Raw genomic sequence first — 15,000 nt, 5'->3', positions numbered from 1 at the left:
ACGCCAAACGACAGTTCATAGGAACGCTTAACTCTGTTTACTCATTAGCAACAAAATCATATTGTACGTGGCATTGACCCGACAAGTGCTTTCACAATTAATTAGAGCATACATCAGTACACAGTATACAGTTTAGCGAAAATTTTAAATACTACAACCTATATAGGAAGACGCACTAATTATGTAGGAACCCCCAACGGTCGACCCTGCTAGCGTAAATAATAATGACTATAGGTCATAAAAGTTTTGATACATAATTAGTAGCATTTGCAACGTGATCGGAATGAGGAATCCAAGGAACAAATAACCCGCCTAGAACATAAACGCATGTTCTGTGAGAGGGTAAGACAACGAAGCAGTGTCAAGTGATATTCGAAAAACCAAATGAAATGAAAGTGAATATAATTCTATAATTCGTGGTATTTTTAGAACAAAACATAGTAGACGAAAGTGAGGAGTCTCATAGACTCCTATAAAGTGTTTGTTAGCAAAGGGCGTATTGACATCACCTCCCTTAACCATCCTTAAGGATGGGCTTTGGTTTTTTCGGGCCAAAAAAGGTCTTATTTTTGACGATTTTTAGTGAAGAGGCCAATCAACTTTATTTCTTCAAAATAATGCCATACTACACTACAACTTTTCAAGAATATTTGGTTCAATTCTTGGGGCAGATTTGATCAAAACTACGTTAATGGCATCCAATCTAGTAAGAGTAATTATTGAAAAAAAAAGAATCAACAATTTTTGTAAAAATCCGACGGGCTTACCAGGCAAATAGTGCAAAGATTAAGTGTTCAAAATATCAAACCGATCGGTCTGGTAGTTTTTATGCTACGATGGGCACCGACTTTGAAAACGTCGATATCTTTGTCAGTTTTGCTTCGATTGATGCCAAAATTTTACACAATACTCTTGAAAGGAGAAGCATAAATTAAAAGTAAATGCGAAAAATATAAAAAGTAAATGCGAATAAATAAAATAAAATACCGAAGCCCCCCCTTAACGGAAGGGAAAAAGACGGAAGGTAATGAAATGAAAATGTGAACCCTCGATTGGCCAAACATTCACAAAATATTGACAATAATCCGATGATAATAACCTCTGGCCGTTTCTAATGCAATAAAAGTGCTAACGCTATGCAAGCGTACCCATCGCTAGTCGATTTCAAATCTGCCAGGGATCTGCAGTCAATCCTCTGCAGATCCTACCATCAAGGATTTTGGCATATGTTTTTGCTATTAGATCAGCACTATGGGTGAAACCATGACTATTCCCCATTGAATACACCTCATTCGTATGCCTTTCATATTCCATTCACCATTCCCCCATTCATCGTTACTCCCAGTGGAAATGATCTATAAAATATCTTAAACAATCTCTTGGTTATATTTAGGCGAAAGCAAATCGCTTTCTCAAAAAATCCGAAAAGGTGGAAGTATGTAACAGCATATTATAGATCCTTCCTGCTTTACCCATTTCGCAGCAACCAGTAGGCTTCCGAACCACATTTTAACTCGATCCTTCGTCAACCGTAGTTTGAGGGCGCATACACGTCGTCGTTTGTCAAACATTTGTATGATTCGCGTAACGAAAAAAAGAGAAAAAAGAAACCAGAGAACGGGTTCCTCCTCGTTATGAATCACAAAGTTCACTTCTTTCGCAGTATCATCTAGTTTGTAACAGGAGCTGAAAGGGCTGTGGGGAGGTGCCAAGGATAACGGTGACTTCCGGCAACTGCATTCCGTAAACGTCATAAGGCGATATGTAATCGGGGAAAATTGGGTTTCTTTCACCTTCCGGCGCCATTGCCAGCTTATCACCGGTATGAGTGGTGAGAAAGTACTGCATCTCTTTTTCCTACCATGACCGCTCCAACAAAAAGCAGCAAGCTAGCTGTCCATCGTTGGTCTACAAACTTCGTTAACGCTCACAGACAGAGGGATCCACTTTCTTACGGCCATTTCCTTGCTCGCCGAAGCGCATGGATGTGGCATTAGATATGCAGCAAAGATATTTATTAGTCTACCCCACACCGGTTAGTATTATAATTTATGGCTCGAATGTGATTACGATGGCTGCGCTTGCACAATCGGCTAGAGTTGGTCAGTGAAACCCAACTGCAGCGACATAGTAGATTTGATATAGACGTGGGCCTGGCATGCATTGAACAAGAAACGCAGAAATCCTGTTCATTTAGTGTATATGTGCGGAAAGGATTGTAAATCACTTCAAAATAGATAATACAAAGATAGTCGTTACTAGTGAAATAGATGTTAGAATCAACTGCACACGATTCGTTTATCCTTACTTGCACAACGAAAAGAAACTTGGCTCGTATTGGCGTGTCAATAATTTTTTTTTCTCTACACAGTCAAAGGTAAGTTCTAGTGGCCCTATCTTTTGAATCATTAAAATGTTCTCATACAGAACTTTGTTAAATAAAATTACTCTATGTTGAATAAAGCCAAATCTAGTCTAGTTCCTTCATCGTTCTCATTCAAGGGTCAACTTGCTACAAAGGTAGATATCCTTTGTACGGTTTAGATTAGCGGATAGCAGTGCTGAGTGTCGCGCGGATCGCCAAGACATACTATAATACAGCCTACAGCGTACAAATTTTCTAAAAATGGAGCTCATACAGTCTTTACCGTGACATTAATTGAATATTATTCTTGAGCAGACTGAGCAGACAGATTTTTCCTGAACAAAATTTGTTTATTTGTTGTTTATTATTATCATAAATTCCTCACGGAAGGAGCTCAATCACCAAAATTAAATAGCAAGGTTAGCGTTAAATTGCTGGACACTAAACGCCAACTGCTCAAACTTGCCCAAGATCGTCCGAGCATTGGCGACCGACAGGAACAGCTAGAACGCAGGCCTCCAGCAGTACCGGTGAGTCAGTGGATCCTTCTAGGAGCCCGGCGATGAGAGAGCATTGACTAACTACATAGAGAGTGGTTCCAATCCTAATACCAGGCAACGTGTTACATACGGAGGGATTGCATCACGTCTAATCCATATACTATATGGAGCATATACTAGTATTAAAGACTTGATTTCGCAAAGAGATACCTGATCATGAGAATGTATTGATAGGTGTTAGATGAATGCAAAATCGATCGCCTGAAATCAAATTTGCCCTTTTACAGACAACAAGAAAATTACTGATTAGAAAACGAGTGGATAATTGAAATCAAACTCTCACAATGGATTCTAGTAATCAGATAATTGTCAAAATATAATCTACTATCAGAATTTGAAACATAATCATTGAGCTAAAATAGCCACAAACATTTATCTTCATACCTATTCTGTATGCTAAAATATTTAGGCTTCCCGGACGATTATTGAACCTGACCAACATCGAACTATTCCAAACTCATAACGTGGCAGAGAGCGAATCGAACAACCTCCGTTTTCATCGAAATCAGATGCATTAAAGGTTCAACACAGATTAATTCCCTAACCCAACCAACCTAAACTACGCAAAGGGAGCATTCGAGAAGAAGCCGAAGGGTCATGTTTTCATCGCTGGACCATCAAACCCCATGCCAACTGCCGTGTAGAGCCCTAAAAACATCATCAACAATAATAAGTTCAAATAACGAAGAAAAGGTGCAGACTCTTATCCGAAACTTCCAAAATCCCATAGCAACTCCCCATCGTTGAAACCGAATCCAAAATGCTGTGAAGCTACCCCGTTGCTGCCGGACTGTTTTTGGCACCAATTTTCCAGGTAAACGCCCAGCCGAATGGCCAGAACGAACATTTTCTGTCGTTGATCGCTGGATGTTGAGTTGTACACAGTTGAGCTCTCCACTAGCTATCCTGAGTACTACAGCCACTCTTCTTGTGGTCGGCACCCAAATAACTTTTGCTCTGCTCTGCTGAAGCAAACCAAACACATGAAAGAAAAGGTAAGGTAGTGCAGCAGTGGAGGTCTGAGCGTGGGAACGCTATCATAGTCCCCAAACCGTTATGGTCAGATATGACACACACACACACACACACACACACTCCATGCCCCCATGTCACATAGTGGATCTACTCCAGCTTCTACTCCTGTCCTAGTTCCAGAACAACGCCGACACCAATGCCTTGCGAATTACATAACAGACGTCCAACACCGTCGGCCAAAGACGACGATATGAAGTTTGGGGACAGTCTACCGGGCCAACACGACCAGCTAAGAGCTGCGTCCGACTAATAATGTAAACCATCAAATAGGGACACAAAATATTTACCCGCCGGGGATAAGAGGCGCGTTTTACTTTCTGTCTTTTTTTTTTTTTTTTTTGCCCAGAGCCCTCGCCGATCTACCTATGTCGGTGCTATCTTTTCGAAAGATGGCCGGATCCTGGACGAGAAGGACGCCAGCCAACGTGGCATACTACTACCCGACCTGACATCCACGCGCAATAGGAAAGGAATGCCATAGCCGTGGTTGAGGTCGAAGAAGAGTTGGATAAGAGGCGTTGTTGCCTTCTTCGTTTGTGAGCTTTGGCTGTTCTACAAAATGTGCGGCCTTTGGCATCGTTCCGAGGAAATGGCGTGGAACAGAGCGTATCTCTCAAGCGGTCCGGCCATTTCTGTCACACCAAATGACAGTTAGACTGTCAGTCAGTCAGCATCTATCGCTAAGGTTAGTCATAGTACCAGAGCAGAAACGCACACGACTAGTCCTACGCATATTGTTCTACACGCGGAACGAAGACCAACCAACCAAGCCAAGGGAAAAATGGGTGCTCTGGGCGCCTACGTCCTGTAGGCGCATTTCGAAGAACGTCGACGGCATGCCGATTTTTAAATTAACCATTTCAAGCATTTTATATCCATCCATCCAACCCGTCCGCATTCTTTCGAAGTAAGAAGGTAGTCGCACATAACAGAATGATTGTACTATGGTACCACCAACAATCGCTGTCGAACACGATTCGAATCATCTTCATACTAGCCAAACATGTAATAACGCAAGCGAGTTTGATTGTTTAACATAGGCATAGGCTTGTGAAGAATGCTAATATTTAGTTAAAATTGCTTAGTACACGATACGAAACAGGGCCCATGATAGCGAATATATAGCACAAACTATGGCACTATGGTTTGGTGGTCTTCCAAGAACCCAATTTATCGTAAAACCGACCAGTGCAATCTGTTGTCAATTTCCTGGGGATCAGCGGTTGATAAATGCGCGTTCTTCGCCCAAAAACGATGGGTCTGCATCGTTAGTAGCACAAATAGCTTCAAAATCTAACAAGCTGTCTTAGTGGCCGATAAGAAAGGTGTCTGCTTATTTGTGCCAGGATCGCAGACGTCATTGTTTGATTGAACGTAGTTTAATCATAATATACCGATCAAGTTATTCTTACTAGGCAAGGTTAACAACTACCCGAATCGATATTCAACGGACTTAGATCACCCCTTACCAAAGCAGTCAAGATGCAGAATGAAACAACCGAAAAGTCTTATGTGACATGAAGACAAAACTTTATCGCACCAATAAAAGTGTGAACCTTTGAACAACGTGAGATTGTCTAAGTTTAATATTCAATGGAAACTCATGGAACACGAATCTCTCGAACTGCTTCAATTTCACTTACATTTATAGTTCCTTACACCAGCCAGCATCGCGAGATTTGTTAGCATCCGCATTCATTACCAGTACGCTAATAACCAATGATGAAGGCAAGCAGAGCTAATAACCATTATGCTAATAACCAATGATGAAGGCAAGCAGAGTGGAACATATTTTCAATTATTGCAACTTCCCAAGGCTCAGAATCCCATAAATCTTTCGAGAGAGAGAGAGAGAGAGAGAAAGAATCCTAAGCCTACGCCCGAAGTAAAGGAAAAGTTCAGATTATTTCACTAACAGCACCAGCTAAGCGAGACAACCGATAAATTCTCGCATGTAAACGGTTTGCTAACTCCAGCGAAACCCACAAGTAACCATCATGGACGCACGAATGGTTTGACCCTACGTGTCTCCGTTTCCGAGGTGAAACAAATGGCGCCCGTTTAAACAAAAGGCGTACAAATAAATAAAAACGATCAAAACCCAACATGCTCCTTCTCTTACGTACGCAACAACGATTCGGGAGATCAGCTGGGGGTTCCAACTCTGACGATGCCCCCAGCATCCTCTAGAAGCGTGCTCGTTTCCCATTACTTGCTGCCTGGAGTGGTATACCATTGTGCCTTTCTCTCATCATCACGGGAAGCGAGTTAGAATTATTACATTACATATGTTGTCCCTTTCCTCTTGATCGCCAGACGCTTGGAAAAACCATCACGACCGAACGGGGATGCGAAGAATACGGCGTGCGTGAAGAACGTTCACGGGAGGCAACAGTAGCGAAGACGGTCTGTGTCGTGTACGTACGAACGAGTCTTCCCATTGTAATATAAAATGAACATTCAACAATAAGCGTCAACACAGTAAATTCAATGCCCCCCACCGAAATGGTTGGACTGTGATTATTTACTCAAACATACCACACCGGCCACTGATCAGCAGACCAGACCCTGCATGGCCAGTGTATACGCTAAAGTGGATTTCTTGGCTCATTTCCTGACTTCGTTTCATAACTGGAAGTACCTCCGGCAATCTATTCACACAAAACAGGGAAAAACGAAAAAAACACTCACAGAAGAAAATGAAACGACAAAAATGAAAAATTTCAGCCTCAAACGCTTTCCTCCAGAAACCCTTCTTGATTCTCCTGAACCCTGGAAGGAAAACCGAAATGGAGGTGGGAAACCCCTCGAGGTGGATAAAAACAAACGCTAACGAAACGCCTGGAAGTGCCATCCATCTTGGCCGAACCCAAGACCCATCGTCATTCGCAGCGAAAACCACCGATGATCAACCATCTTTAACGCTTCACCGTTCCGTTACTCGCACGAAAAGGATGCTGGCACAGCGCACAAAAGAATGAAAACGATGCTGCTATAAAATCGTATTTCACACCATAAACAGAAGAGTGATAAAAATGTGCGTGATTGAAAAAAAGAAGAAATGATCCCAAAAGTCGTATTCCGGATTGCCCCTCTCTTTTCTACCATCAGGAAAATGGCGACCGATTTTTCCGAACCATTTCAATAAACGCCAGTACGAGAAAGGAACGAGCCCTGCATCACAACGAATAATGTCATCAACGATCACATTAAAGAAATGGGTTAACTTGAATGGGAAGTATTGAAAAACGGAGTAGCGAAATAGATACAAATGATGTACCTGTTGTAAGTAAACGAAATTAGACTGTTGGGCTGTTAATCACATCAATGTTTTGCATAAATTTATGCACAAAAGTTTTTATATTTGCGAACGCAAGGAAGTACAACCACATCTGTTGTGTATTGAAGAGATTTTGTGAAGTGCGGCTAAGAAGAAGATTCCAAGCAGCATTTTGTCATTCTCCAAACTGAGTTAAGGGAAAAATCCCTTCAAATCCGGAGCGACTGTACCTCCAGATTTTGAACTTGCTCAATACCCATTCCATATTCGGATAATGAAGTATGTTGCTGTAAGTAATTTTCCCATCTAAGGCAATGGTTATTCAGCTCTTATTTTCCTTATAGTTCTAAACGATTGCCTTTGATTGGTTTTATGTGGCATGAAAAAATAATAAGCTTACGAACTACTTTAATACTGCACCTAAGCTACTAAACTATGGTATTTCTCCGAGTATTCGTAGCATCTGTGTCAGCAATATACTAGGCATTTGATTTTAAACTAACCCAAAGAGATTCGTACTGTTCTATTCTTTGATCCGTCATGACCCTTTACCTTTATTAATCTACAATAAATTATGAAGTAGCACAGTAGCATTAAGTATGATTGTAGAAACATTTAAGCTGGAAGAATTTGACATCGTCGCAGCACAACGACGCCTGCGCTGAGACTATCTGATGCCGTAGGCAAATACCATTTGTAGCCAATAACATCTGATGAATCATTACATCAAATTTTGTTTACAAACTGATTTAGCATTGAAATTTTGAGAAAAAATATCTGTATCCTTGAAAGAGGATACTTTCATCCTGTTTATCAACTCAGTAATAGTGAGCTCAATAATTGTATGGAAATTTAGTCAATAGATACAACCATTGAATGTTTATCAAATGCAAATTTAATATTTTTTAACTATCCTTGCAGAATGTTTCTGTATTATATTCGCTGTCGTACTATGTTATCTTACTTACTGTATTTTAGTACATTCCCCACTCTTCGGGATAGTGAAAACGTAAAACTCACGAAAAGCCAAGCGATAGCACGTTTTTCAATTGAAACCACCGTCCGAGGCGTCGACCATCATTCAAAATTCCGCATACGAACACCGGTCCAACAATCTTGTAAGAGAGGCACGATGATCGAATTGTAAGTACTAATTTGTTGAATTAGAATTCACATCCATTTAATTGAAAATTCCGTTCCGCTCCATCCATTGAAACGAAACCAGGGCAGCCGCGTTGAGTAGAGCTCACCGCGGAAAGGACAATATTAAATGAAATTAGTATTGCTCTCGTACAGCGTTCTGTGCTTTTAGTGATCGTGTTGAACCGAACGCAGGAAGAAGTAAGAAAGAAGAAGAAAACCTCATTTCTAGGAGAAAGAATATAAAAGAAATGTAGAGCGGATCGATCGTAGCGCCAAGTATGTCGGAAATACTGCATTCGTTTGAAAGTCGCGCTGAAGAACGATTTCCAGATGCGAAACAAAGGCCTCTTAGGTTCCCCGGCACGTGACCAAGTAAGTTCGTGTAACTACTTCTCTAGCCACTGCTGCCACTTATTCGGATGACCAGAGGATGGGGACTTTGTGGTTTCACCCTATAGAGTACCCATATTTTCCCTGGACATGTTTCACGATCGTTCTCCGATGCTCCGATGCGATGCGTCACGCTGACCTTGTCCCTTATATTGAAATTTAGATATCTAGATGCTGGATTTTGAGTGAGCTCAACGTTATCTATGTTCTTGATTTCGTCGAATTCCATTTCAGAATGAAAACACAGCATGCGATTCGAACACCCTCTACTCGCCGCCGTCGATCAGATCTCGAGTTACATTCAATGGGGCGAAGCATGTCTGCTATCGGCTATTGGTGGTACAGGCACCAAGCATAAAAAAGCGGTTTTTATATTCAGATCACTTCTGGGCCACCACTTCACACCTCTCCCGGTACGGGCGGTCCCAGAGGAGCCACACAATTATTGTTGCCCGAGGGGAAAAACTCTCAACATTGGCGATGGGAAATGGGAAAGATTTCCTTCGCGAACGCTTGTCGCGTACCAGGCCCGTTCTTGACAGACTCTCGGTTCGCCGATCTCGATCCAGCCGTAATAACGACTCGGTGGCAGTACAATTGGCGGCTACGCTTCAACGGTCGATCCAAACATTACACCCAACAACCGAATCAGGGTGGCAAGATGGAAAAATTATGTACTCTTCCGCGAGCCACAGAAACGAACGACAAAGCAAAATAATGAGCAAGTAAGGAAGCCGACACGTGCCGAAGGATATTTCTCAAGCTGATAGGTGAAATTGAAAAGCTTTGCATAAACGTAAAGTCAGCCATTTTACATCCTTGGTTCTGAGACTGTTGGCTGTATTTGTACACGTTGCTGAAAGGTTGGTGTGGGATATTGCATTGCTTTACACCCACACGCCTTCATATCGACTCTTCCAACGCTCTTCTACTACCTCTGTTGAACATCTCCGGCTAGAAAGCTAAGTTCAACGGAAGTATTTTTTCACAAACTTAAGCGTAACCGCAAAAAGCATAATTTAAACGTCTCATTCAATATTGAAAACAAAAGAAATACAAAAAATATAATCGATATTTCAGCAATGATTCTGAACATTAGATTTCAGATTAAGTAATTTTAACATTCCCACTCACCCGTCAAGGAAGCATGCTTGGTTTCGCTTTAAACCATCACTTAGAGTAAGTTGTCATTAACACTACCATTAATGATAGCTTACTCTATGCGATGGTTTAAAGAGAAACCTCGTCACTACTCGTCACGAGGTTTTTGCTAGTTTTTTAGGATGGTTCACGAGGTTTTTGCAAATTAAGTAAAGCCCCGCAATGGGGTACATGCTTCTCATTTAGAATATGGATGTTCTAAAAGAAAAGTGTACATAAATAATGATACCCTTGTATGCGCGATTGAGTGCAGAAAGCTTAGTAAGATATTGGACCCGGAAACGATGGAATAGCCCATTCAAAGCGAATTTATATGCATGCCTTATGTTCATGTCTTACCAATGGCAAACGAAAATCCGTCCCGTAATGTCTTCTTGGACCCAGTGCAATCCCAGTAAGAACGAGAGTCAGTAAGTAGGAAAGAAAGTGTTTAATACAGTCGCAACAATAAATTCCTCATTAAGGATGGGTTAAGGAATTTATTTATTTTTGTTATTCAAATTCACTTTTTACTTCCATTTTTCCATGGAGTCTTATGTGAATTTTTTTAATGCTTTCAAGCAAAGCTGATAAGGATAGTGATTTAAAAAAAAACGGGTTAAATATTGGTTTGTATATTTCCGATGATCCAGCAGAGAGCCATGATGGATACCAGAAAAAGAACAGAAAAGCCTTTCTAGATTGGATCGGTCATGAACGTATTTTTTAACAAATCTTCTTCCATATACAACCAAATCTCCTTGAAAAGATGTAGTTAGTATGAGATGTAGTGTTGTGTAAAAATATTGAGTTGAATGGTTTCTTCCCAAAATAAAAACGTTCAAATGAACCTTTCAAAATACGTTCAAATGAACCTTTTGCATCCACAAATTAACCCTAAACCCGTCCCCCCCACACACACACATTAGCGTAAGCAGCACGCCTTAAGCCCCGGAAACTGAACGAATCTATTCGATGCATGATACAAATTGCATAAGATCATCTTTTTTAAGCTCACTGAAATACTATCTCTAGAGATTCTATTTTGATATAAAGCTAGTCAAGATTTTAATTGCATTGATGGGTTTGCTTAAAAAGATACTGTAAATGAGAGCGAAGGATTAGTATATGCAAGCGACATATGGATTGAGTGATCAGCTGATCGACGATCTACACTCGAACCCCAAGTCCTGGAATTAGTATTGAACGGTGTATATTTGATCGGTGGCCAATCATCACCACATGGCACATACACAACTCACAAATTGGCACGTACATAGATTATCATCCCCAGATTAACGACTCCCTTCCGAACAACCATTTTTTCAACAGGTAATAACTCCAAAATAACTTCAAATGTTTTCAAGCGAAGTTCTCCAAATCTCATAGAGAGAGAGAGAGAGGGAGAGAGAGAGAGAGAGAGAGAGAGAAAAGAGAGAGAGAGAGATAGCGGAAGGAGGGGTTTTTAAAAGCGTTGTTTTGAGCATAAGATTGCCTTCGGATTATGAAATAACCATTCATAATCCGAAGGCAATCTTATCATTTAAAATTGAAGACTTTTATAATGTTCAAACAATGATCATTGGAATTGCATCTTGCATCTTGATTAATGCATCATTGATATTCGAAGATGCACTGGGATCAGTCAATTTGTACGTTTAACACATGGTATCGGACCATTCGTGCCCACTACTTCGTGGTTTTAATGAAGTTATTATTTATTACATGCACCCTTCCAAATATGGGGGATTTGCTAAAAGTAAACCGTGGAGTGGCTGCCATTTATGATCTTAAATAAAAATGCCTTTCTTAATTGTTGGTTCTGCTAGGCATCTTCTACTATCCCCTTCTTAGGCTTAGGGCGGCCCCTAAGCCCCCTCCCCTGCACCACCCATCATCCCTTCCACCCACGCGTTTGCACCTAGTACAATAATTCAGATTCTAAAGCTTTGGTGCCGTACAAAAGGGCGCAAAAGCGGAAGAAGCTCCCTGCACAATTTTTTACACTAATTCAGCAAGAAAGTAGGAAATACTCACTCTAAATGTGTTACTACACATTTTAGTAGGGTTGAACCGGCTTGTTCTAACGCTTATGTTCATAAACTTTCACACGAACGGGAGCGTTTCTGTTTTTTTTTTTTTTTTTGGTAGGCACAGGACGATAAGCGGATCGACCGCATCCGGCGAAGGGAGCAAAAGACGGAAAAATCGATATTCCGTTTGTGTACACCACCTCCCGCACTTTCCACCCCACGAACACACCGAATACCGTCACAATCTGCTCAAAAACGGGGGGCAGCTGACTCTTTTCTCCACAACATCCAGATTCAACGCCACAAACCAGCACTGAACGCAACTTTTTCACACACTTTTGGCTGCAAACGAGTCGCCCCACGGTAATTCACACATTTCACTACACTCCGTGCACTCCAAAAGTGCGGAAAATGCGGAATTTTCAGAGATTTTCCCGTCTTTTTGCACCGCGTCCGAACGAAAACACCTTGATGCACACCAACACACCCACACACACACACACACGCACACGAGTTTGACAGAACCAATTAAAAAAAACGAAAGAAGCAGTTGCGAAGTATTGAAGTATGGCGTATCGATCCATCCGCTTGCTTGATCTACGAGTCGCATATTTTGTTTGCTTGCTTCAAGCATGCGCGTTTCAAAAATGACGTTAGTTTTTTGCTTTTACCGGAAAACGCTCGACCTGTTTAGTTTAGCAACAGCATAAACCTTTATTTACTACCATGCATAATCGCCTTTTACCAAAATGATCCATTGTTAACAATATTGACTACCTAAAAATCTACCAACACCCGAAATAAAACGATTTGGCAAATAGCTAGAAATGTGGGTGCGGTTATAGAAAGTTTTCCGTAGTGTATTCTCATTCTTTCTACTTCGGATTAGAATAGAGTGTCCTTGATCCTTGATCCTGATAAAGTAAAATGTGCTGGCTCTGGAACAACTAGCCCTGTTTCATAGGAAGTCACTCATCGTGGTTTGTAGGACACCGTCTTAATGCTGATGGAAAACTGCTTGCCATTCATTGCTCCGGTCGATTATAAAAGGATCTTACTGTGCATGTTATGTGTTATGTGTGTAACAGCTCAAAAACTATACATTTGTCTAGCCAACATCAACAAACATCATCGATAAAATTTTTATAATGCTCTATTGCATGATCGATCGTGCACCTCCGCGTTAACAGTCTCATCTAATCAAACACATACAGTGCATCCTGCATTTGCCATCAGCTTTACGCAGCTTTGCTGTAGTAGCCATTAGACAACGTTGCTACCATGCCACTATCGTTAAACACAAACAGAGCTGTCGCCCAGTGCAAATCAATGTCAAACTGGACTACGCAAAAACTAATCACGCCTCGTAGGGGCAAAGTGCGGCTGGAACATGTCATGCTGTCGACACCCCTTTCACTGCAGAGATATGTGTATTACGATGGCGCTGAGGACATAAAAAAGTCATGACGCTAGCGGCAAATCGGTCGAAAGCTGTCCAACACTGGCACCTTTGCGGCTGCCATCACGCAGCATCACTCCAGACCATGAAATTCCACAAGGAATCTAGCAGCGTCACGAGACTTTATTTGATGATCAGACGTTCTGTGCTCGTTTTATTCCTTTCGAAAGAACCTCTTTTTTCTTCCACTCTGCGCCATCCTGCGTTGTCCCTTATAATCCAAGGCCGCATCCGGTGTCAATGCCTGACCACGCAAGGCTCTGTCGAACCACAAACTAACCAAAATGACGGTTTCTGCTGCAAGAGCGGGGATTGCTCACAGAGAGGAACACATTGTTCGTATCCTTTCCGTCGGCAGGAATGATAATGAGAAAGTTGAGAACTTAATCAGCATCGAAGGCAGCGACGGCAGCGGGTTAGATGATCGTCAGGCTACTCGACAAACCAGATGATGCAACATCCGCTATTTGGTTCGAATCCCTGCCATCACCAGCAGGCGAGTGACGAAGATGAAGCGTCATTCCCTAACAAGTGGCTGGCACAACCAATGTCCATCTTTCTGCTCAGATCTCTCGTTCGAAGATTCTGTGTTGAATGTCAGCCATTTCCGACAACGATTCAGCGAGACTGGTGGTCAAAGCGAGACTGGAGGAAGGTCAAAAATACACATTCAAACCTGACCTGATCCCACTCTGGACAATATAATTGTCCGATGATCAAAAAAACCATTAAGCCACCAATCCACGATAACATCGAACAACTTTTTTACATTCGAAGTTCAATTATTGACAACTAGTTATTAAATACTATTTCATACAATTATGTAACCGTCAGTATTTTTATTTTAATTAAGTGTTTTATGGGTAGATAAGGTAAAGTAAGAGATGGTTGTGCAAGTGTATTTTAGAACTAAAACATCCAAAGTCCATTAATATTGCAAGGAATATTGTTGTTAAAATAGAATAGAATATAGCGTCTATCGATTGCAATATGCCTTAATCCGTTAATCGATGAATATAGAACATCCAGCTTACGCGTAGTCGTTAACACAATAGATGACAAAACCATAGTCATTTATAAAACCCATTTGCTGGATGTAAGACGTCTTTGTCATTCACGCATGCTTTGGCATACTACTTTTTTACTGAGCTAATTGAACGAACACTCGTTTCTGGTAAGTGTCATTCAACGCGAAAACCACCGTTGCTTCTATAAAAAGAAACACAAAAAACAACAGCTCGGCTCATTTATCAAAATCTCAATACTAAACATCATTTATCTTGCTCCGTTTCAATACTAACTGCTTAACGTTTACTGCAAAGAGATTCTATGGATATTCTTTCAGTTACCCTGTCAGTACTTCCATGCTTGCGAAACGAAAATCGAACCCGATTGTAGTAGGTGCAAAACAGTATATTGAAAGGGTAAAGAATGTCAATAAAGGATTTCTTGTTTTGAAACTGCTGTTCAATAGCAAATTGAAGCAAATATAAAGCCTGTTTAATATCAAATTATGTTGAACATGTTAAGAATACATTCGATCGAATCAAATTATTAGGTTAGGAGATGATAACCTAATCATTTCATATAGCTAT

At 41.0% G+C, this 15,000-nt stretch overlaps 1 protein-coding gene across 4 annotated transcripts in view; it reads right to left on the bottom strand.

The window, feature by feature from the left end:
* LOC125959998 (tyrosine-protein phosphatase Lar) overlaps positions 1-15,000 on the bottom strand; it is a 229,252-nt gene that overhangs the window by 201,652 nt on the left and 12,600 nt on the right. For 3 of the 4 annotated variants that reach the window (XM_049693089.1, XM_049693087.1, XM_049693091.1), the window contains exon 1: positions 11,951-12,408. The exons of the other annotated variant lie outside the window; for it this stretch is intronic. The gene's annotated coding sequence lies outside the window, so the exon portion shown is untranslated. Of the gene's footprint in view, positions 1-11,950; positions 12,409-15,000 lie in introns of those variants that run through there. 4 annotated transcript variants of the gene reach the window in all.

The sequence above is a fragment of the Anopheles darlingi genome, chromosome 2, assembly GCF_943734745.1.
Source record: "Anopheles darlingi chromosome 2, idAnoDarlMG_H_01, whole genome shotgun sequence".
Classification (NCBI taxonomy): Eukaryota; Metazoa; Arthropoda; class Insecta; order Diptera; family Culicidae; genus Anopheles; species Anopheles darlingi.
The sequence above is the reverse complement of the archived record's forward strand: the minus strand, read 5'-3'. Positions and strand labels throughout refer to the sequence as shown.